Source organism: Mobula hypostoma, chromosome 16 (assembly GCF_963921235.1).
Source record: "Mobula hypostoma chromosome 16, sMobHyp1.1, whole genome shotgun sequence".
Classification (NCBI taxonomy): domain Eukaryota; kingdom Metazoa; phylum Chordata; class Chondrichthyes; order Myliobatiformes; family Myliobatidae; genus Mobula; species Mobula hypostoma.
In genome coordinates this window covers 11332800-11347198 of record NC_086112.1, presented here as the reverse complement: position 1 = coordinate 11347198, position 14399 = coordinate 11332800, and the positions used below count along the sequence as shown (strand labels likewise).

At 42.1% G+C, this 14399-nt stretch overlaps 1 protein-coding gene across 6 annotated transcripts in view; it reads right to left on the bottom strand.

Annotated features, from left to right (window-relative positions):
- LOC134357220 (hyaluronan and proteoglycan link protein 1-like) overlaps positions 1-14399 on the bottom strand; it is a 135526-nt gene that overhangs the window by 90804 nt on the left and 30323 nt on the right. Inside the window, exon 1 of one of the 6 annotated variants that reach the window (XM_063068520.1) lies at positions 13578-13993. The exons of the other annotated variants lie outside the window; for them this stretch is intronic. The gene's annotated coding sequence lies outside the window, so the exon portion shown is untranslated. Of the gene's footprint in view, positions 1-13577; positions 13994-14399 lie in introns of those variants that run through there. 6 annotated transcript variants of the gene reach the window in all.

The following is a 14399-nucleotide window of genomic DNA, read 5'->3' as shown; positions in this document are numbered from 1 at the left end:
CCTCAGCTGGCTGTAGAGATGTGGGATTTGCATATTCAGGTGCGGTGTGGGCAAGAGTGGGTGGTGGCTGGGACTCTTGGTTGTTTGGTCTCTCCTTCTCGCAGCTGCCGCTCGTTGTCTGCAGCACAGCGGAGGTCGCTCTCATGTAGTGCATGAGGACTCTTGGTTGCTCTACCAAGTACAAATGCTTGAGAATTCCTGGCATTTCCTCAAAAAGACAGATCAACTGTGCAATACAAGTAATGAGAAACTGCTGTTTCAGATCATCAAAACACTGCTCGTGAATTTGTTTCTTCCTATCCTAAGCTATGCAGAGTTACATTGTTTTCCGTTTTACTAGTGGGTGCGGGGGGAAACCATCTGCTCTCCGAACAAGAGACATATTTACTCTTTCCTGCCTGGGAAGTTTTACAAAGCAGTATATATCTCAGTCCTAATAAAAATGCATATTTAGATTTGAACACTGCATTTTGAACTCTTTAACAATATGCACAGATCCAATTCTCAACCCCACTATGCTTTTCAAATGTTCAAAAACCAACAATCATTCTACAATGAAAGTCACTTAGATGACATTTCTTCCCCATTTTGATGTTTGGTCTGAACATTAACTGAACCCCTTGACCATGTCGGCATGCTTTTATGCACGAGTTGTTGCCTCATGATTGGCTGATGAGATATTTGCATTAAGGAGGTGTACAGGTGTACCTAATAAAGTGGCCACTGAGTATATATCTTAGTACTCATAAATTTGCATATTCTCATTTAGATTTGCACCCTGCATATGTAATTGTTAACAATATGCACGGATCCAGCTCTCAACTCCCTCCCCAACCCGCTGTGCTTTTCAAATGTTTGAAACCAGAGAAATAGATTATTCACAGACTTTGAAATGAAAACCATTGACAGGAGAGGTCTTGGGACACTGAAATCAGCTTCTATTGAATTAAGCAATGGAGAAATACATCAAACTGGCATCAAGATAACAAGAAATGTAGTAGGTACTGTATGCCAAAAGCTACATTCTGGAAATCCTCAACTTCAAAATTATCATCAGATGTGTTCAACAGATTATCGTGAAATAATCTGTGATCAGAATTAATAGTTCTCATTTTATGCACACACCATAACTCATAGCAGTAGAATTAGGCCATCTGGCCCACCATATCAGCACCAATTCCACCATGGCTGAAATGGGGAGGAGAAGATGGCAGCGTGACGCAGCGCGCACAGCCGCTCCAAATTGATATCGTATTTGTTAAATAGGGGCCATGCACAATCCTAATTTGATGGAGACAGACGTGAGAAGCACAGAGGAACATCCGGAGAAATTTCTGAAATGCCTGCTTTGCTGCCGCTGCTGCTGTGCGATTGAGAATCTCCGGAGGGGAAGGCTCCAAATCCTCGGCTTTGCCTATTGCCTGTTGCCGGGGCAGGGGGCGAAGCGCTGGGCAGAGATGATGTTCGCTGCTCGGTGTCTGAGGGCTGGTTGGAGGCTCGAAGTTTTCGGATGGACTCAGAGTCGGACTGTGGTCGGATGCTTCCAGGATACTGCACCGGCAAGTTTGCGGTGCTGGAAGCTCATGGCAGGGAGAGTTTCTCCCTTCAACCATCTGCGTGAGATGATGGGACCTTCGAGAGACTTTGAGACTTTTTTTTACCGTGCCCATGGTCTGTTCTTCATCAAATTACGGTATTGCTTTGCACTGTTGTAACTATATGTTATAATTATGTGGTTTTTGTCAGTTTTTTTTAGTCTTGGTTTGTCTTGTGTTTCTGTAATATCATTCTGGAGGAACAAGTTGTATCATTTCTTAATGCATGCATTACTAAATGACAATAAAAGTGGACTGCGTGTCCTCATAATCTAATCTAATCTAATCTATTAACCCTTTCAACCCCATTCTCCTGCCTTCTCCCTGTAACCTTTGCCACCCTTACTAATATGAACCTATTAACCTCTACTTTAAATATACCCAGTGACTTGGCCTCCACAGTTGCCTGTGGCAATGAATTCCACAGATTCACCACCCTCTGGCTAAAGAAGTTCTTGCTCATCTCTGTTCTAACGGGACATCCCTCTATTCCGAATTTGTGCCCTCTATGCCGTCCGGTCAGGACTATAGGAAACATCCTCTCCATGTCCACTATACCAAAGGCTTTCAATATTCAATAGGTTTCACTGAGATCCCCCCTCATCCTTCCGAATTCAAGTGAGATCAGGCCCAATGCCAATCAAATGCTCTTCATTCCCAGAATCATTCTTGTAAATCTCCTCTCCAATGCCAGTAAATCCTTTCATAGATAGGGGAGAGGGCCAAACCGCTCACAATACTCCAAATGCGGTCTGACCAATGCCTTATAAAGCAGCATTACATCCTAGCTTTTCTATTCTCTTGAAAAGAATGCTTTCCTTATCACAAACTCAACCTGCAAGTTAACCTTTAAGGGATCCCACACAGACGGGGGTTCTTCTCTCAGAGTTAATCTTAAAATGTTTGTACGTAAATAACATTTTTGCCTTTCACAAGTAGAACACAGAACCATACAGCACTGGAGTGACCATTCGACCAAAAGTGCTGTGCCTATCTTGATGCCAATTTACAGTACACTTCAAAGATTCAAAGTACATTTATTAGCAAAGTATGTATGCAAAATACAACTTTGAAATCATTCTCCCACAGGCAGCCACAAAATAAAGAAACACCATGAAACCTGTTCAAGAAAACATCAAAAGGCCAACGTGCAAAAAAAAAGAACAAATTGTGCAAACAGCAAAAAGCACAAGTGGACAACACAGAGAACGCTTATACACTGAGTCATAAGTCATGGAGCCATGGAGCACTACAGTGGAGAAACTGGCCCTTCAGTCCATCTGGTCCATTGCAAACTGTTAATTGGCCTAGTCCCGTCTACCTGCCTGGACCACAGCCCCCCCCCCACACTCCTCCCATCCATCTTCTTATCCAAACTTCTCTTAAATGTTGAAATTGAACCCGTATCCACCACTTCCACTGTCCTTCTCCTGGTATCATCCATATCCCTCAATTCCATTCATATTCACGTGCCTATCTAAAAGCCTCTAAACTCCACTTAACTGACTGCCCCGGTAACCTATTCAAGACACCTACCACTCTCTGTGTAAAATACTTGCCCCTCATGTCACCTGTAAGCGTCCCCTCTTCTATCATTAAAAGCGTAGAATATAGAACATTCTAGCACAGTACGAGCAGGCCCGTCGGCACATGATGTTGTGCTGACCTTTTAACTTTCTGCAAGGTCAGTCTAACGCTTCCCTTCTGCATAGCCCTCCATTTTCCTTGTCAGTCTGAGGTCCATAAATGTCACGAATGTATCTGCATCTCCCGCCAGCCTGGCAGTGTGTTCCACACACCCACCACTCTCTGAGTAAAAAACCTACCTCCGACATCCCCGCTATACTTCACTCCAAAACATGTCCTCTGGTGTTTGAAATTTCTTCCCTGGGGAAAATATTTATTTATTTATTGAGACACTGGGTGAAACAGGCCCTTCTGGTCCTTCGAGCTGCGCTGCCCTGATTTAACCTGTACCGTATAGTCTACATTATAATAAGGGACTACTTTATGTTTTAGTAACACATCGTTGCATGTGCTATTAGGCACATATTGATCTATATGTGTGTGCCGAGTTTGGTTTCTGCCAGTAAAGAACCATGAAACTTAGCTCCCGTCTCCAGCGTTTTTATTAATAGCATTGTTGTGTAACCCGGCCACATACACAACATAACCCTAGCCTAATCATGGGACAATTTACAATAACCAATTAACGTACTGAATGGTAGGTCTTTGGACTGTGGGAGGAAAACCACGTGGTCAAGGGGAGAACATACAAATTCCTTACAGACAACAGTGGTAATTGAACCTGGGTTGCTGGTATGGTAAGCGATGGCCTACTCTGCTTGCTTTCATCTAATTGTTTGTGCTGCTCACATTTACAACCTACTGGACTGCCTCCTTCAGCACTGGGCAGAGAAATTGTGTCCTGTACGTCGCATCCTGAGTTTCTTCGGTTAGTGGACGATTTCCGTCCACGCCTCTCTGACGTAGTGGGGAATCGTGTACGAGGCATGTTACAGCAGTGGTTTGCCAATGCCTTCTGCCGGGTGAGTTTCCAAAGAGATCACCAGCTTATAGCCCAGCACGGATGGAAAGCGTGCAGGGGAGCTGGCTGGATTCGAACTCGGGACCTTTCGTCTCGAAGTCCGGCGCTGATGCCACTACACCACCAGCCAGGTCTGTGTCCTGTAATATTCGAATAACTCTACTGTGATCATTCATTTGTCGTTCACTCAATCTAGTAGCTTGTTTCTGAGACTAATTGTCCAATAGTTCTTCTGCACAGTTCTTTAATATAAGTTAAATTCATTTGATCAGAATGAAACTTTTTTTTTCAGAAGTGTAAAAGTGATATTAGTCACTGTGCGTGCATCCACCTCTTTTACATGCAAAAACACTTCAATCTGCCATGATATTATGCAACATTTCGCAATGATGGAAATAGACTTGGTCTATTTTATGCAAATGACTTTTGCTCATTAAGAGTTATCTCATTAGAGATATAATATAGAACACAGAACAGTACAACACAGTATAGGCACATTAAGTACACCAATTAACCTACTAACCAATACGTCTTAGGAATGTAGGTGGAAACAAGAACACCTGGAGGAAACGTACACAGTCAAGGGGAAAATGTACGAACTCCTTACAGACAGCGGCGGGAATTGAAGTCGGATTGCGTGCGCTGTAATAACATTACACCAACCACTACGCTACCACGCCATTAAACATAGCTAACGTGTTAATCCTTTCATTACTGGCATCATTCTCGTGAACCTCTTCTGGGCCCTCTCCAATGTCAGCACATCCTTTCTTAGATAAGGGGCCCAAAATTGCTGACAATACTCCAAGCGTGGTCAGGCCATAGTCCCTGTAGTCAGGGCTCTCGAGCTATCATTACCCTCCTTTTCCTTTTCATTCACAGTTAATTTTCTTTTTTTACGTCAGCTGACTGTTACAGCCCCATGACTAACTGACAGACAGTTCCACCACAGAAATTAGTCCACCACACTCAGATGTTTACCCTCTGGGTAGGGACCACAAGAGTAAATGTACCGACCTAGACTGCCAAAGTAAACTGTGCTCACAGGAACTACAGAACTGACACTAATTGTGCTCGAACCCTGCCCTCTGTGTGCATTCTCTTCGAGCACTTCTCTGCGCTGAGACGGATGATTAATAGGTTTCAAGAATAACTTTATCTTTGAATTTAGTTCACCTGACGGCAATTTCTTTCTGTCACTTTTGATTGATTTATACCATGAATCTGTACCCGAACTTAGAAAAGTTTGCCTAGATTTATTTGAGGAATCTTTGGCGGTGTTTTTTTGGTATTTTTCCAAAGGCACGTATTAATCACCTGGAATTCCCACTGGGCCACTTCAGAGCCAAATAGATCCGTGTGTTCAATCTACTCTCTCCTTCAACTGCAGAACATAAAACATAGACCAATACAGCAAAGGAACAGGCCCTTCGGTCCACAATGCTGTGCTGACCTAACTAAATTAGTAATCAAGTACAAAAACTAATCAAATCCCTTCTGTCTACACAATGTCCATATCCTTCCATTTTCTTCACATTCATGTGCCTACCTAAATCCTCCTGAAGGTCCATGATATCTGCTTCTGCCACCATCCCAAGCAGCAGATTCCAAGTGCCCACCACACTCTGAGTAAAAAATTTACCTCTCACATCTCTTACAAAATTATTCCCTCTCACCATAAATGCATGCCTTCTGGTATTAGACGTTTCAACCCTAGGAAACAGATCCTGTCTGTCTACTCTATCTATGTCCCTCATAATCTTATAAACCTTTATCGGGTCTCCTCTCAGCCTCCACCATTCCAGAGAAAACAAACCAAGTTCCTCCAACCTCTTGTTATAGCACGTGCCCTCTATAGAAGATTAGCTGACTGGCAGGAGGCAAAGAGTGGGAAGAAAAGGGAGTCTTTTCTGGTTGGCTGCTGGTGACCAGTGCTGTTCCACAGGGGTCTGTGTTGGGACTGATTCTTTACACGTTATATGTCAATGATTTGGATGAAAGAATTGATGGCTTTGTTGTCAGGTTTGTGGACAATACGAAGATAGGTGGAGAGGCAGGTAGTGGTCAGGAAGCAGAGTGTCTGCAGAAAGGCTTAGTCATTTTGGAGGAATTGGCAAAGAAGTGGCAGATGGAATATAGGGTAAGGAAGTGCATGGTCATGCACTTTGGTAGAAGGAATAAAGACATGGACTATTTCCTAAATGAGGAGAAATTTTAAAAAATCCAAGTTGCAAAGGGTCTTGGAAGTCTTTGTGCAAGATTCCCTGAAAGTTAACTTGCAGATTGAGTTGGTGATGTGGAAGACAAATGCAATGTTAGCATTCATTTCAAGAGGACTAGAATACAAAAGCAAGGGTGTGATGCTGATGCTCTGTAAGGCATTGGTCATATCGCATTTGGAATATCGTCCCTATAGAGAAATGGGATAAATTTTTTCTATTAGTTAGTTCTTCCTCTATATGTGCCATACGCTAATACAATTTAAAGTAGTGCATAGGGCCCATATGTCTAAAGATAAACTAGCTCGTTTTTATTCCCATATAAACCCTATCTGTTGCAGATGTCACTGAGGTGGCTTCCTTAACTCATATGTTTTGGTCCTGTCCTCTCTTGGAAAAATTCTGGAAAGATATTTTTGATATTATTTCAACAGTTTTGCGTTTTGACTTATAACCCCATCCTATTACGGCAATTTTTGGTTTGCTAATGACAGAACATAGATCTTTATCCTCTTCAGCCTGTCAGATGATTGCACTTGTTACTTTAATAGCCAGAAGATCCATTTTATTGAACTGGAAGGAGACCAACCCTCCTACCACATTTCAATGGTTTTCCCAAACTATATCATGTTTAAATTTTGAAAAAAATTAGAAGTGACATTTTTGATCCTTCAGTTAGATTTGAAGAGACCTGGAAACCATTTAGTCAACATTTTCACATGATGTAATTTGACCTTTTCCGAATTCTTCTTATTAACTTAAAATATATGAATAGAGGAGCGGAGTTGATGACATTATTGAATATATTCAATTTAAGATATTGGTCCAGCCTTGTTTTGTTCTGTTTGCTTTTGTTTCAGGTTTAGTATTTAGTTTTTTTTTTGTTTTTTTTTGGGGGGAGGTTTCTTTGCATTTTTTAAAATTTCTTTTTTCTCTATGATTAACTATATTAAGAGTTTGGAAGTCTATTACACCTGTATTATTTGAAGTCTTTTTTGTACATGTTTGTCAACAATAAGATTATTCCAATCGCTCTGTATCAATACTGTTATTCTGTTTATAATTTTGGAAAATTAATAAAAAGATTTAAAAAGAAAGAAAGGAATATCGTGAACAGTTTTGGGCCCCTTATTTAAGAAAAGATGTACTGTCAATGGAGAAGGTCCAGAGGAAGTTCATGAGAATGATCCCAGGAATGAAAGGGTTAACATATCAGGAATGGTTGATGGCTCTGGGCCTGTACTTGCTGGAGTTTAGGAGAATGAGGAGGTCCTCATTGAAATCTATTGAATATTGAAAGGTCTAAATAGAGTGGATGTGGAGAGGATGTTCCCTAATGTGGGGGAGTCCAGGACCAGGGGCACAGCTTCCGAATAGAAGGACATCCATTTAGAACAGAGATGAGGAAAAGATTTTTTTAGCCGGGGGTGGTGAATCTGCAAAATTAATTGCCACAGAGAACTATGGAGGCCAAGTCATTGGGTATATTTAAGGTGGAGGTTGATAGGTTCTTGATTAATCAGGGTGTCAAGGGTTATGGAAGAAGGCAGGAGAATGTGGTTGAGAGGGATAATAAATCAGCCATGAAGGAATGGAGGAGCAGACTCAGTAAGCTGAATGGGTTAATTCTGTTTGTATGTTTTATAATTTTATGATCTCTAATCCAGGCAACATCCTGGAATAACCACTTCTGCACCCTCTCCAAAGCCTACACATCCATCCTGTAATGGGTAGCCCAGAACTGTATGCAATACCCCAGACACAGCCAAACTAGACTTTTATAAAACCGCAACATAACTTCCTAACTTTTGAATTCCATGCCTCAACTAATAAAGGCAAGCATGCCACAAGCCTTCTTCCCCACCCTATCGATCTGTGTAGGCACTTTCAGGGAACTATGAACTTGGACCCCAAGATACCTCTGTTCATCAACACTGTTAGGATCTTGGCTTAACAGTATACAGTCTCTTTACACTTGACTTACCAAGGTGCAACATTTCATATTTGGCTGAGTTAAACTCCATCTGCCGTTCTCTGCCCATCTTTGCAACTGATCTATATCCTGCTGTATTGTTTGCCAGTCTTCTACACTATCCACACTATCCATCTTCGCATCATCTGCAAACTTACTAACTCACCCATCTACATTATCGTCCATGTCTTTTACAAACATCCCAAACAGCAGAGATTCCAGTACAGGTCCCAGCGGAACATCACGAATCACAGACCTCCAGATAGATTAAGACGCTTCGACCCCAACCCTCCATCTTCTACGGGCAAGCCAGTTCTGAATCCGAATGACTAATTCATTATGGACCACATGCACCTTAATCTTCTGGATGAGTCTTCCTCGAGGGACCTCGTCAAACACCTTATGAAAATCCATGGAAACAACATCCACAGCTCTAACTTCATTGATCACCCTCACTGTAGAGTAAGTTTTAAACTGAAGCGTTCTTGAATATGTTAAGCTAATAGTTCTGAAGGTAACAGTCATTACTACATATGCTTTTATATTTTTCTTTGTTGAATGTTATTTGCCAGTATATTTGGAAATGAATAGAAATTGAAATATTTCCAGCTACATGATGCCTGACATTAGTTGACAATCTTTGCGATCCACCCCAACTACTAATTTATAAATGTTATTTATTGATTGATTGATTGATTGAGATACAGCACAGAACAGATCCTTCTGACCCTTTGAGGGCACTGTCTACAAATCCCCCACTTTAACCCTAGCCTCATCACAGGACAATTTACAATGGCCAATTAAACCACCAACTGGTACATATTTAGTCTGTGAGAGGAGACCGGAACACCCGGAGGAAACCTACGTGGCCACAGAGAGAACGCACAAACTCTTACAGATAGCGGTGGAAATTGAATCAGCATTGCGGGTACTGTAGGGCGCTGTGCTAACCACCATGTTATCATGCCACCATAAAGATATTTCGACCATTGATGTCAAAATAAAGGTCACTCAAAAACTCAGTTGTTCATTTGAAGAATAATTTAAAATGAACATACATATACTTGAGCATTGAGTATAGGAGTTGGGATGTAACGTTGAAATTGTATGAGACATTGGTAAGGCCAAATTTGGAGTATTGTGTACAGTTCTGGTCACCGAATTATAGGAAAGATGTCAATAAAATTGAGAGAGTACAGAGAAAGTTTACTAAAATGTGCCTGGGTTTTATCTCCTAAGTTACAGAAAAAGGTTGAACAAGTTTGGTCTTTATTCTTTGGAGCGTAGAAGGTTGAGGGGGGACTTGATAGAGGTGTTTAAAATTATGAAGGGAATTGATAGAGTTGATGTGGATAGGCTTTTTCCATTGAGATTGGGGAGATTCAAACAAGAGGACATGAGTTGAGAGTTAAAGGGCAAAAGTTTAGGGGTAACATGAGGGGGAACTTCTTTACTCAGAGAGTGGTAGCTGTGTGGAAGGAGTTTCCAGCAGAAGTGGTTGAGGCAGGTTCGATGTTGTCGTTTAAAGTTAAATTGGATAGATATATGGACAGGAAAGGAATGGAGGGTTATGGGCCGAGTGCAGGTTGGTGGGACTATGTGAGAGTAAGAGTTCGGCATGGACTGGAAGGGTCAAGGTGGCCTGTTTCCGTGCTGTAATTGTTATATGGTTATATACATATACACACACACACACACACACACACACACACATATGTATTTTTCTTTCTTTATTTATTCAGAGATGCAGCATGGTTACAGGCCTTTCCAACCCACTGAGGTCCTCACCAACCTGTTGCACCCACATGACCAATTGGTCACCTAACATGCCCGTCTCTGGGACATGGGAGGAAACTGGAGCACCCGGAGGAAGCCCACAGGGCCACGGGATGAACCTGCTAACTCCTTACAGACAACAGTGGATTTGAACCCGGGTCGCTGGCTGTCAGAGCATTAGCATATTTTCATCCATGAATTGTTGTCTCATGAATTCACTGTTTATGTCTTCGGATGATCTTATGGTTCACCATCCCCCTGATGTGTGAAGTTTGATTGAAAACAGAAGTTTTATCTTTTCAGTTCAGAGAAAACAACCAAAGTCATAAATTGACAGGAAACCAAGACATACATTTTTGGAAAGATCTTCAAAAGGAGGCTTTCTGCTGGAGGTTCTGCAGAGAATTCAGTACCAGGCCTGAGCATTCTCAGAAATTCACTGGTGGACAGATGCACAGCCTACAACTGAGCTCAGCACAACTGCCCCGAACTAGGGGACAGATGCACTTTCCCTCTGCCTTCAAAGTTTTTCACAATGTAGAATATCGAACACAGAGCAGTACAGCACAGCACAGTACAGGCACTTCGGCGAACAATATTTTGCTGGCCTTTTAACCTACTCCAAGGTCAATCTAACTCTTCCCTTCTGCATAGCCCTCCAATTTCCTTTCATCTGTGAGCCTGTCTCAGATTCTCTTACATGTCCTGAATGTCTCCACTTCTAGTATCACCCCTGACAGAGCGTTCCGTGCACTTATCACACTGTGTGATAAAAACTTACCTCTAACACTCCCCCTATACTTTCTTCCAATCACCTTATTAAACCTTTTTCTATTAGCTACATCTGCCCTGGGCCACTGGGTCAAAGGGGCTGAGTGTTCACTCTGTCAATCCCTCTGATTATCTTATACACCTCAAGCAAGTCACCTCTCCTCCTCCTTTGCTCTAAAGAGAGAAGTCCTATCTTGCTCAACATTTCCTCATAAACATGCTCTCTAATGTAGGCAGCATCCTGGTAAATCTCCTCTGCACCCTCCCTAAAGCCTCCACATCCTTCCTATAATGAGGTGACCGGAACTGAACACAATACTCCAAGTTTTATAGAGCTGCAACATTACCCTATAGCTCTTAAACTCAATCCCCCAACTATTGAAGACCAACACACTTTCTTCACAACCCTATCAACTCGCACAGCAACTTTGATGGATCTATGGACTGCTAAGAATTGTGTTAAGAACACTGTTCTCTGCCTTCAAATTTGACCTTCCAAAGTGAATTACTTCACAGTTTTCCAGATTGAATTTCATCAGTCACTTAACCCTGGTGATCGCAAGAAAACGCAATTCACCTCAAACACGAGGAAGTCTGCAGATGCTGGAGATCTAAGCAACACACTCAAAATGCTGGAGAAATTCAGTAGTCCAGGCTGCATCTATGGAAAAGAGCAAACAGTCAACTTTTCGGGCTGAGACCCTTTAGCTGGGCTCGTGTCTCGATGAAGGGTCTCAGCCCGAAACGTCAATTGTTTATTCATTTTCATAGATGCTGCCTGACCTTCTGAGCTCCTCCAGCATTTTGTGTGTGTTGCAATGCAATACCACTCTTTAAAATGGGATTACCTATCCTTAATTGTAAAGGGAAGTGCACACACTCATACCTTATCTTCTTGTGTACTTAATATTAATGTCTTTAAATAACTTTTTGTCACTTAAATATATATTAATGTAATATTTTAATTATTTATGTATATGGTGTCTATATATTGCTTTTCATTCCTGTCACCTAAACTGTGAAAGAAGTTTTTATGACAGCACCATAGTGGGCCGTATCCGAAAATACCATGAGTTGGAGTACAGGTAGGAGATAGAAAGCTCAGTGAGATGGTGTCATGACAACCACCTCTCCCTCAATGTCAAGAGCTGGTCACTGACTTCAGAAAAGAAGAGTGGTGCAGTCACAACAAAATACAGCCCAAGTCTCCGAGTGTCTTGGCCGATAGATCGATGGTGCATGAGATGTTGTCCTGGAGGTATGGTTCTGCACGACAAGTACACAGTCCCGCATCTGACTGGAAGTGCACTGAGAGCGGTAAGCGTAAAGGAGTTGGGTGCTTACTGTTCTGGCTAACAACAGATGGTGCAATCTGGGTCATATTACGATCGAGGAACGTGTTTGTAGACCGGATATTGAACTTTGTACTGTTGGACTTCCGCCACATTCCACCGAGATACAACACTGGGCGGCACGGGAGGTCGTTCCTGCCTGTGGCCATCGAACTTGCAGCTCCTCCCGTGGAGGGTCAGACACCCTGAGCCAATAGACTGTTCCTGGACTTATTTTCCATCTGGCATAGTTTGCTTTTTGCTGTTTTATTGTTTGTGGTTTTTGTATTGCTATGTTTACGCTCTATTCTCGGTTGGTGCGGCTGTAATGAAACCCAATTTCCCTCGGGATCAATAAAGTATATCTATCTATCTATCTCACACGAGTGCAGCCACAGATGAACGTAATATAGCTTGTCTTACACTGAGCAAACACTGGAGGGCAACACCGACACAAATGAGGCTTTCTTGAGGCAACATCTTTTGAACGTGTCATTGACTGTGGGGAGAGTTGTGCCTGTGATGGAGTTGGCTGAGTTCACAACCCTCTACAACCTCTCTCAATCCTGCACATTGGAGCCTCCGTACCAGGCAGCAAGGCAAACCAGTCAGAATGCTCTGCATGGTACATCTGTAGAAATTTGCGGGAGTCTTTGGTGATGCACAAAGTCACCTCAAACTCCTAATGAAGTATAGCTGTTGGTGTGCCTTCTTCATGATTGCATCAATATGTTGGACCCAGAATTGACCCAGATGTTGATGCCCAGGAAATAGAGCCATCTCTATTTCCTGAGGAGACAGAGGTCCTTTAACATCTGCCGGACGATGCTGAGGATGTTCTATGAGTCTATGGTGGTCAGTGCTATCATGTTTGCTGTTGTGTGCTGGGGCAGCAGGCTGAGGGTAGCAGACACCAACAGAATCAATAAACTCATTCGTAAGGCCAGTGATGTTGTGGGGATGGAACTGGACTCTCTCACGGTGGTGTCTGAAAAGAGGATGCTGTCCAAGTTGCATGCCATCTTGGACAATGTCTCCCATCCACTACATAATGTACTGGTTGGGCACAGGAGTACATTCAGCCAGAGACTCATTCCACCAAGATGCAGAACAGAGCATCATAGGAAGTCATTCCTGCCTGTGGCCATCAAACTTTACAACTCCTCCCTTGGAGGGTCAGACACACTGAGCCAATAGGCTGGTCCTGGACTTATTTCATAATTTACTGGCATAATTTACATATTACTATTTAACTATTTATGGTTCTATTACTATTTATTATTTATGGTGCAACTGTAACGAAAACCAATTTCCCCCGGGATCAATAAAGTATGACTATGACTATGACTACTTGAAACTGCTTACTCTTTCCACTGCTGTCTCCTTGAAGCGTGTTCTCCTGGCCTCCTCATCCTGAAGTCCACAACCAATGCTATGGTCCCACTGACGATGAGTGCAAAGTTGTTGTTGCAGCATCAATCCACTAGCCAAACTACCACACTCCTGTACGCCTCATCGTCACCATCCGAGACTCTGTCAATAATAGTGGTGTCATTGGGTGACAAAAGTTACAGGGTAAAGGCAGGAGAGGGAAAATACATCAGCCATGATTGAATGGCAGAGCAAACTTAGTGGGTCGAATGGCCTAATTTTGCTCCTATATCTTATGGTCTTATTTCTGTGTGATGGAGCACCCTGTGTTTACTATATTGAGCACATTCAATTAATACACATTGTTGTTTTTGCAGGAGAGTTTGAAAGCTGAGTTAAACCTTTTGTATTTCGCTTTCTTTTCCATCTCTCTTATTTTAATTACAGTCATCTTGTCCTCAATTTTTGTTACTCAGCCATGCTGGCTGACTGATCAGTGAACAAAATTAAAACATATACATAAATTGTAAAAGGAAAAGGTTATTCATCAACTGAAATCGGATTATTCCAGTGAGTCCATAAACTCGATCATACAAAATTATTAAATTTACTCATGAAGAATGTTCTCCTTGTCTCATCGAAGTTAGCTAATTAAACTCTAGAACAGTCATCTAATCTCACATCATACATTATTAACACCAGGCCAGTTGACTTCAAAGCAAGTCAGATTTATTATCAGGTGGTTCTAAAGTAATCACACCGCCAACTGCAGCTAATCCTTAGTGTCTTTTTATTTGTCTTCAATTACTTTTCTAC